A 10,043-nucleotide genomic window follows, 5' to 3' on the forward strand; every position below is an offset into this window, starting at 1 on the left:
GAACGGAGAGACTTCTTCATTTCACATACTCTGGACATGTTGGCGGAAGAGATCAGTCCCTGGGAAAGGACATCATGCTTTTCATAGAGACTCGGCAAAAATGAAGACCTACCACGAGATGAATTGACACTGTGGGTGTAACAACGGGCTCACACGTAGCAGGACGAGGCAATGTTTGGTTGTGTTGCACACAGGGTTGCTATGAGTCAGAACTGATGAGATGATCCCTAGCAACCATAACTTAGGGAATTTCAAATGAATCAAACGGTGGTAAGCGTTCAGTGTTTAACTTACAGAGGGTTGTTCAAACCCACTGTGATAGTTACATAATCTGGTGTCAATCTGAGGATTCAGAGTGAAGGGATGGAGTCCCACCTGTCAATCAGGTGATAATCAAGGAGGCCTCTGTGTGGGCATGGTCTTCTCCTGAGAATTCTGGAAATCCGGTATTCATCCTTAGAGGCAGCAGACACACTCTCTCTCAGCTGACTCCCTGCAAGACATCCTTTGGAAAGGACACACAGATAGAGGCTGATGGAGCTAGACCTCTGGAGCCGGAGAAGCCACGTGGAGACCCCTGCCAGCGCAGAGATGCTTACAATGTCACTGGATCCACAACATTTTTTCCCATCAGCTCTTGTTTTTGAGATATAAAATGTATGCCATATCTCACTCTTCACCCTGCTCTCCCATAAAACATCAGGATATTTTAATGAAGTATTAGCTAGCCTGAGACAGAAGACGTGTGGGCAAGCTTTATTTAAGGTAGTTTAGATTCTACTAAAAATTTGGGTCAAGTGATATTTCACATAGTTTTCATTGACCCAAAGATATATTTGAGCAGTGCAAATTACATGAACCTGGAATTCTCCCCAAACATCACTTCACCTTTATTCGGAAATAAATAACAGGCAGTTCCAATGTGTTATCTTAAAAAGTGGCCAGAAATAAGTTACTGGATAGTAAATAAGGAGCCTGATGGCCTAGTGGGTTATATGTTTCACTGCTAGTCCACAAGGTCAGCTGTTTGAGCCCGCCAGCCACTCTGCAAGTGAAAGATGACATTTTCTGCTTGCAGGAAGATCTACAGCCTCAGAAATCCACAGGAGAAGTTCCACTCTGTCCTGTAAGGTTGCTATGAGTCATAACTGACTGACAGGTAGGAAGTTTGGCACAATCAAGAGAGATTCATGCATTCTGAAATCCAAAATGGGTTTGTCAGAGTTCAATCTCCTTTATTAAATTTAAAATGTCCCAGTCTTGTCATGATGGCACACCTTCTCCACCTGTGCACAGAACTGTTTAAATGAAAAGTTAGAGGGTTTCTTAGAAAGAGGCTTGGAGTCGACCTCACCTCTGAATCATTAAACATAAGTTATCCACTGCCTTCCATAGAATAAAATGTGTTCTGACATGTTTACTACATCATTTGAAGAAGACAAATTTGGATCTTCAAAATTGTCATGAAAAATTGCTGTGAAGTCTATATTTTCGACTCTAGAAATTAACCTCACACCTTCCCTGCGTGTGCTTTTCACTGGTCTCGTATTTTCCATCCTCTCAAGCCGTGTGCTGGCCTTGCACTGCCCAATTTGTAGTCTCTGTATATCTTGCCACCATTTGTCTGTCAGTTTGTCATACTGCTGTGGCTTGTGTAGCTGTAGAACAACCTCCCCTACCAAAAAGAAAATCATGCTTCTGCCATCGAATCAATTCTAGATCATAGTGACTCTAGAGGACAGAGAAGAATGGCCCCTTTCGATTTCCAAGCCTTTACCTCTTTTAATGACTGATGAGTGTGAACCACTGATCTTATGAGTAGCAGCTCACTGTGTAACCAACTAGCCACCATGGATCTATACACAGCTGCCCTGGGAAGGCCCGAATAGCTGTCTTTTTCAAATATTTCTTACCCTTAGTATATTATCCTGTAATTCGTAGGTCTGAATTCTTCTCATAGTTAAAACTAAGATGATCCATTAATAAATTAGTGTAACTGAATAGCTGACAATATCGTGGAACCCCATATCTAAGAAACTACTTCTGATGTGGTTGTCCAACGCAATTTTCTGAATTAGCACACAAATAAGCCCAGAGCAGGCCTCAAAACCAAGACAACATGGGAAAAACATTTTGAGGTTGAGCTGTGTAATAGGTACCCTGGTTACATAGTGGCTTATGAATTGGGTTGCTAACCACAAGGTCAGCAGTTTGGAACCACCAGTCGCTCTATGGGAGAAAGATGAGACTTTCTACTTCCTGAAAGAGAGACAGTCTCAGAAACCCACAGGAGCAGTTCTACCCCAGTCTTCACGGGCACTTGAGTCAGAATTGACTTGATGGCAGGAATTCCGCCTGTGCTGCAGTAGCACCCACAGTTTACCAACAGCGCCTGTGGTAGTCCGGGTAGACCAGAGAAACAAAACTCATAGACACTCATACGTGTATAAGAAAGAGCTTTGTATACAAGTGCAATTGAATATTGAGAAAACATCCAAACACAGTTCAGATCAAGTCCATAAGTCCGATATGAGCCCATATGTCCAATACCAATCTATAAAGTCCTCTTTCAACTCATGAAACATATGCAATGGCACTAAATGCAGGAAGATCACATGCCTGTGGGTGGGAGGTCTTGTGGATCCAGTGGTATTGTAAGCATCTCAGCGCTGGCAGGGGTCTCCATGTGGCTGCTCTAGCTCAGGGAACTAGTGTAGTTCTATGTGTCCTGTCAGTAGAGAGTCTCTCAGGGAATGACCAGGGAGAGAGACAGTCTCCCGCCTCCAGGGAGGGATACTGGAGTTCACAGCATCCCACAGGGAAGGCCATGCCCACACAGAGGCCGCATTGGCTTTCATCACCTGATTCACAGCTAGACTCCAACCCTTCACTCTTAATTCTCAAATTGACACCAGATTATATAAGGAGTACCACCTGATTGTTCATCCCAAAGTTACTCTCATGTGAGCATTAAAAGGTTGGTTTTGCTCTCTGTGAGTATACTATATGTTGTAAATCTGTCCTCTAAGGAATTAAAACACAAAGTTTATCTAACTGATATAATTCCCACTCTCATGGGAGAAAGACAGAGCTTTCTACTCCCATAAAGAGTAGCAGTCTCAGAGACTCACAGGGCCAGTTGCACCCTGTCGTATAGGGTCGCTATATGTTGCCTCTATGGCAGTGAGATGAATTATCATAAAATCTATATTGTAAAATGCTTTTCTTTGCCAAAAGTGCATATGCTCTCTGTTTTATTTTTTCGATCTCATGTTAACAAGATGAGTAAGCATAGTTGGAACAGTTTTGTTGCTAGGATGATTACTATTATTGTAAATAAACATACAAAATACAGTCTCCAGGGTGTGTCCTGTGACTTAGCCAGTCCTAAGCGAACATTTCTAGTATTTTAACAATGTTAGATGTTAATATGATTTTGGGTAGCATCTTGTAACCATACAGCCTGCCCTCATCGCTGTACTTTCTGACTGTGACTGCCACATGTGTAAGTCTGTGAGCACATGCCCAGGCTCCAGCTCAGCGCAGCTCTTCCCACGCTGTGTTCCGGCCTTGCAGGGTCAAATTGGTAGCCTCTGTATATGCTACTACATGGCCAGGCTCCAGCTGTGGGCATCGGTTGATCACGGGCCCATTGTTTCCAGGAACCCTCAGATGAAAAGCTGTTGAGTTGTGTGATTGGGTTGTATAATGTTTTCTTTCTGTTTTCTAGAGGGAGGGTGGAAGTGCTTTGTATTGCATATGGAGGCAACTGAACATCTTCTGTGGGTCTTACTAGGTGGATGCAACCTAACCTCGGCTACAGAACATTGGTTCCCATTTTAATATTTCGAATGTGTGTGATTAGGGAAAGTGCAGTAGTAGAACTAGAGGCAAAAGAGTAGGACTTTGCATTTTATTTCACAGCTTGTTAATAGGGTTTGTTTCAATCTTGGAATGGACTTGAGAAATAGGATTTGCTACGCTATGCTGGAAGTGATTTTTAAACAAGAGCAGGATCCAATTCTGTAGAGTTATATAAATGAAACCGCTTAGAGCATAGATAGCAATGGAAAAGATTAGTAGGTAACCTAAAAGAACCCTTAGTGGTTTTTAAAACTGTGATCAATTTAGCATTTAAAAAAAGAATGGGTGAATATTATTTGGTGACTTGTGTGCATACATGTTTGTGTGTGTGTGTGTGCATGTGTGTGATGGCAAGTGTGATAGTTAAATTTTTTGTGCCAATATGGCTCCCATAGGGACATGTGGGTGGAGTTTAGCCTATCAATCAGGTCGCAGCTTGGTTGGAGGGCAACCAAGGTAAATGACTCTTCGAGGCCTCTTTTTCTTTCTCCTTGGTGATCGGACCAGAGCACTGCTGCTGAAGTTAGCTGTTCTGCCTCAACTGTGTGTAGCACTACCTGGTGGCTGAGCCAACCCATAGATTATGTCTCTGTGTCGTGCATTGTTGCATTTGAGGCTCTATTGTGACCTGCTTCTTGATGCTCTGCTGTGCTACTGGCTTCTGCTACACTTGGACATCTCATCTTCCTGCTGTTGACACTCCACCTTGCTGTGTCTGCTGCCTGCAGGCTGACTCAGATCATCTTGCCTGCATTATCTTGCCTGCACGCAGATTCCATACCTCCCACCAGCCAATTAGCTGGCTGCTTCCTTGACCTTTGACCAGTGGTCCAGGTGAATAGGAAGGACCTTCAGTGTATTAACTGTCCCACAAAAGTGAGTTGGACTGAGTCTTCTGTACTGCTGTGTGGACTTATAGCTATTGTATCCCTTCTCTATATCTAAACCTATCCTCATATATATGTATGTAATCATAAGTGTCTTGGTTTTGTTTCTCTAGAGAACCCAGCTAACACAGTACGTTTATTTTCAGAGGCCTCGTTCTTTAAGGGGCAATGGTGTTCAATGGTCCTTCATTGGTAGTATTTCTTCCTTCCATTGGGAAGACCAAGGGCACTTCATGTGCCACCGCCACCCTCTATCAGTGGAGGCGTCTGAATTTCTATGATGCTGTACAGTTTCAGCTGAGTTTCCAGACTAAGTCAGACTCGAGGAAAAGGCCTAGCAATCTATTGCTGAAAATGGGGCGAGGAAAGCCCTCAGGGTCACATTGGTATAGTCTTCCACCATCATGGGAATGGCTCAGCATTTTGTTTCATCATACATGGGATCATTATGAGTTGACTGTTGACAACAACTATCTTCTTTTCCTCTACACATCTACCCACAGACGGACTGACAGGTGGTCCGTATAGAGGTCGATTTGACTAAAGGTGGCAGAAACTTTCTTGATGCCTACTGCACTGTTTTTCCTCCTTCCTGCCTTTCCAAAATGGATACTTTCCTCCTAACATTTTAGGAAACTTTGTTTCCTCCCAACATTTTAGGAACTAGACAAACACAGACACACATCTTACCCAAAGTTTAGATGAAGCTGGGTCAGGATTTGGGCCTGGTGCTTATGAAAAACTGCCCATCTCTAATATGGAGTGTCACAAAAGAAGTGAAAAAAAAACAGGGAAAGGAGGATCTCTGTTAGGAGGGAATTGAGCACACATCGAGAGTTCACGTGGCTCTAAAAACCTTAAGTGATTATTGTATAAAAACCACAAAGCACAGTTTTATCCTCCAAGAATGTACAGGAAATGGGATTTCCGGAGAAGAAGAGCTGAGTTTCTGCTAGGGCAAGCGCTGAGAAGAACATTCTGTGAGAAAGCCGAACTTCAGCCAAGTACTTGGTGCTGCCAACCTCAGCCCATAGCAGGAAAGTTCGATGACGTCTTCTCTATAGGACACGATTGAAGGGTTTGTATGAAACTCTCGCAGCAGCCCACTGTGCTTGACCTCTGACTCTCTGAACTGTGAACTCAGTGACATGGTTATGATTCCTCTCTGACCTTCAGTCTTGCCCTATCCATTTGCTCTATCTGACCACTGTGACTGGCACCATTGCCTGATCACTCTTACTCTAAATGGTAATTGGTTAAAAAAAGAGGAACCCCACCCCACCCCCAGTATATTTAGCAATGATTAGTCATTGTTTTGTTACCCAAAAACCCCCAGCATATTTAGCCATGATACACTAGTCCTCCTTTTGTTACGTGTAACCAGAAGATTGCTTTTCACATGGTATATTAGTCAGGTATGCCGCTTATAGAATTTGGATAGTTATGCTGAGCTTACAGCAAGTATGTCCTCTTTTTTAAAAAATAATGGGGCTGAAGACTCAAACTTGATAGCTGAATTTAATACCTTCTAACACAGAAAGGTGGGTGATGGGAGTGGGTAGAGTGTGGAACAGAACTTCAAATTCTCTTAGAGTGCACTGCTTCTGGAGTCATTGGAGCTGTGTAACTCAAGAAAACGATCGCTCTTTACATTTGAAACTGAAATTAGCCCCTGGAGTGAGTCTTCTTTAGATGAAACAATAAAAACCTACACTGCTGAGTCCCTTCGGAACTCAGACTGACCCTGGAGGGCAGAGTAGAGCTGCCCCCATGTCGCTTTGCCCACAGAGAGGTTGGTGCGTTACAACTGCCTGCCTTTGGGTTAGGTTAGCAGGTGAGCACTTTAACCAGTGCCCCACTCGGGTTCTTTAATGAAGCAATAGTTAAGCCTTGTTAGCAAAGAATGCCTGCCTTGAATATTGTAGGTTTGTTTGGGGATGGTTTGGATTTTTTTAAGAATTGTCTATAGGACATCGAACTCACAACAGCAAAACCCAGGGTTTGCTGAGCAGCTTAGTGGGCAGTGGGGTTTGTGTTGATGGTGAAACAATTCAGAAGAAAATTATTAAGAAAGGTAACAACACAACTTGAAGAAGGTAATCAATCTCACCAAATTGTACGTGGAGATATTGCTGAACTGATGTATGCTTTTTGTGTATAGATTCACCAAAAACAACCTGTAAAATACAGTAACAAATACAAAGACACACGTCTTAAAGGAACATTGAACATTTGCTTTCATCCTAAACTAGCAATCCCTCGAATCCTGAAGTGTTTCCTCCGCTGATATTATCACTCGAACTTGGTACGGTGGGATTGAGCTGAGTGATTATAACGAACCGAAACCAATCCCATTGCCATCGGGTCGACTCTGGTCTAACTCGGCGAACCCATTGCAACTCTAGATGTCAGGGTTTAGCTAGTCCATAGTGCTGCCAAGGCTGTAATCATTACAGAAAACTTCTCCCACTTCTCTCTTCCAGAGCAGCTGGTGGGTTCAAACTGTCAACCTTTTGGTGTGTAGCCAAGCACTTGAGCATTGCACCACCAGCGCTCCACTAGATGGGGTTAAAGCATCTCCGTTCTCTATTGGCATGGAGAAAGAAAGGTTCTAAGAGGTTGTACTTTCTCCAACTTAGTGTGTGTATGTGTGTGTGGGGGGGTGGGGGTGGAGTATTAAACCCCAAATAGAACAGTGCTAAACTTTTCTCCTTCATATTCTGTTTTGAGCTTAATAAACAAACTTTATCGGTGGCCTTGTTGCACCCAGTCAGTTCCAGGAAGCACACAGCTAACAATGTCATTCCCCTTGTATTGCATAGAGTGTTAGTAAATATTTGAATTGGGACTATTTGAAACTTTTAACTTTGGAGTCGCCTTCCCTAGCATGCAGTGATTACTTCTTTCCAAGGTGGCTGTTTCAGTGAATTGCATGTTAGCCCTGGACCATTGACACGAAGCTAGTGCAGTGTTAGCATATATTGCACTGGCAGCATGCAACTTTTAAAACTCGGTATTTGCAGTAAATCAGGAGATGCAACTACTGTCCTAGAGAGAGAAGCTGTTCTAAAAATAGCAGTATAGCAACACCTAGTGCTAAACACAGATATAGCAGAGAGATAATTTGTCACAACGGGGTTATTAAATTTTAGGTTAAAGTCGTCGCAACTGGATGCCATGATATTTGTCCATGTGCTTTGCATTTTAACTGCTGAATTATGCTTGGGCTGGCTGATCTCGGCGGCAGTCCCTCCCGGCTCTAACTGTGTGGGATTCTCCTGCGGGATTATGACTCTGCTCTTCATTGTTCCTGCCCACATTCTTTCCAGGGAACACGTCCAGGCCTCGCTTTTATTCTTTCCATAGACCTCGCTCTTATCCTTTATGTCAATTAGCTCTCTGCAGGGCTGGGAGGAAGAAAGAGAAGGGCTCATGCATTGGGACGATGTGCTGGGGAAGTTTCACAAACATTCTTTTTGTCCTGTAGACTTTCTGAAAGAAAGAAACAAAGAAGCAGAAAGGATGCATAAGATCTGCGTTGTTAATGTTTCTGATAGGCTACCCTGTCGTTCCAGCCTTCAGCTGCGAACCAGCAATTGAGCCGTTGGAACCCAATTTTCTCATTCCATGAGAAAACATGTGACAGTCTACTCCTGTCCAGGTGACAGTCCAGAAATCCTGTAGGGCAGCTCGACTTAAGTCCGAATGAACTTGTTGGCATTGGGTTTGGGATTTCATTTACCCGTGTGATTTTTGATTCACTTAATCTCTTATGCCACGAAGAGGCTGCTAATTTTGATCAGTTTTCCTCTTTCGGAAAAGATTCCACTATCTTCTGTATGGAATATGAATGTGCAGAGGCACATTGCAATTAAGATTTTTAATATTTTTGTTCTTTTATTTTTCCGCAGGATTAGGAGGGGGAGCATTAGCTACACACACACACACACACACACACACACACACACGGCTTTGCAAAGTGATCAGATAAAGAACTAGGCAAAATATTTGAATATGCAGAGAGACACAAAAGCACAGGCTGAGTGAAAATGTATTAAGTTAGCTAGACCTTGATGACCATGAAATGCTTTAAAAGTCTTCCCCCAGTGGATTCCAGTTGTGCAGCTAAGGCATGTCCTCCACTGCGGAAGTTCTTGCCTGACAAGGGTGTGAATAATATGTGACCTTGGGTCTCCCTCTATTTAACATGCATCACACACTGGATGGCATAGCATGTGCTGGTACAGCAAGGCGAGACACTTCCAGTCATGGAGACACTTCAGTGCCCTCTCTCCTATGTCCACAGACAATGCTCCATACAGGGAGAGTGCCATTTAACAACTGGCTGAGCTAACCTGGTAGATCTTTGTATTTCAGTGTGGATTTTTACAGGCAGGACCTGGGGAGATTTAAACCGAGTGGATGCTGAGCTTTCTCCAGCTCATAGCAACCACGTGTGTCAGAGTAGGCCTTGGCTCTATAGGGTTTCACTGGCTACTTATTCGGCATAGATCACCAGACGTTTCTTGCAAATGTCCAAACATCCTTTGAGCAGTGCAGTGCATTAATTTGGAGGGGACCCCTCAGGGGTCCTGGAGAGAGGTCAGGTACCACAGTCAAGAGCTAGCTCTCATGGCAAAAGCACTTAGACAAGCAATCGCGATACGTGGCGATCTAATAAGTTCATCCCTCCACCAATCACTTGTCCATCCATTCACAGTGTTTCCCGAGCCCCTGTCATGTGCTGTGCCTTGTTCTTATCTGGGGCAGGCAGCAGTGAGCAAAGCCAAGTCCTTGCCTACACAGAGTTTTCACTCTAGTTGAGAAACGCACCAACAACCGTGTAAAGTGCGGCCGTCAAGAGCAGTAATGAAAGGTACCGGGGTGGAAGCAGAAGACGACAATGAGGCAAAATCATCGAGATGGAGGGCCTTTTGCACAGAGATCCAGGTGAGAGGAGGAAGTGCCATCAACAATTCACACCACTCTTCACTCACTTGGCTTTGGTAGATGAGCTAAGTCAAAACTTACTGCTTAAGAACATAGCAAGCTTTATTAAACAAAACGGCCAAAATGTGAAGCTAGAGGTGCCTGACGTACCCTCCATCTATGCCTATACGCTTGGGGAAACCACGCTCTATCATTCTAACACTGCCTAGGCAAGTCCTACACGCTCCATTCGCACTGTGTCAAAGCGGCGATTGGGGCCTCCGCATGTCGCTTCTCCATGCTCTGGGAGTTTTAGGAAGGGGTGAGATCAGGACTGTAGGGTGGAGAGGGTAAAGTTTCCCA

The sequence above is a fragment of the Echinops telfairi genome, unplaced genomic scaffold, assembly GCF_000313985.2.
Source record: "Echinops telfairi isolate 266 unplaced genomic scaffold, ASM31398v2 ScPeMD7_7420;HRSCAF=8458, whole genome shotgun sequence".
Taxonomy (NCBI): Eukaryota; Metazoa; Chordata; class Mammalia; order Afrosoricida; family Tenrecidae; genus Echinops; species Echinops telfairi.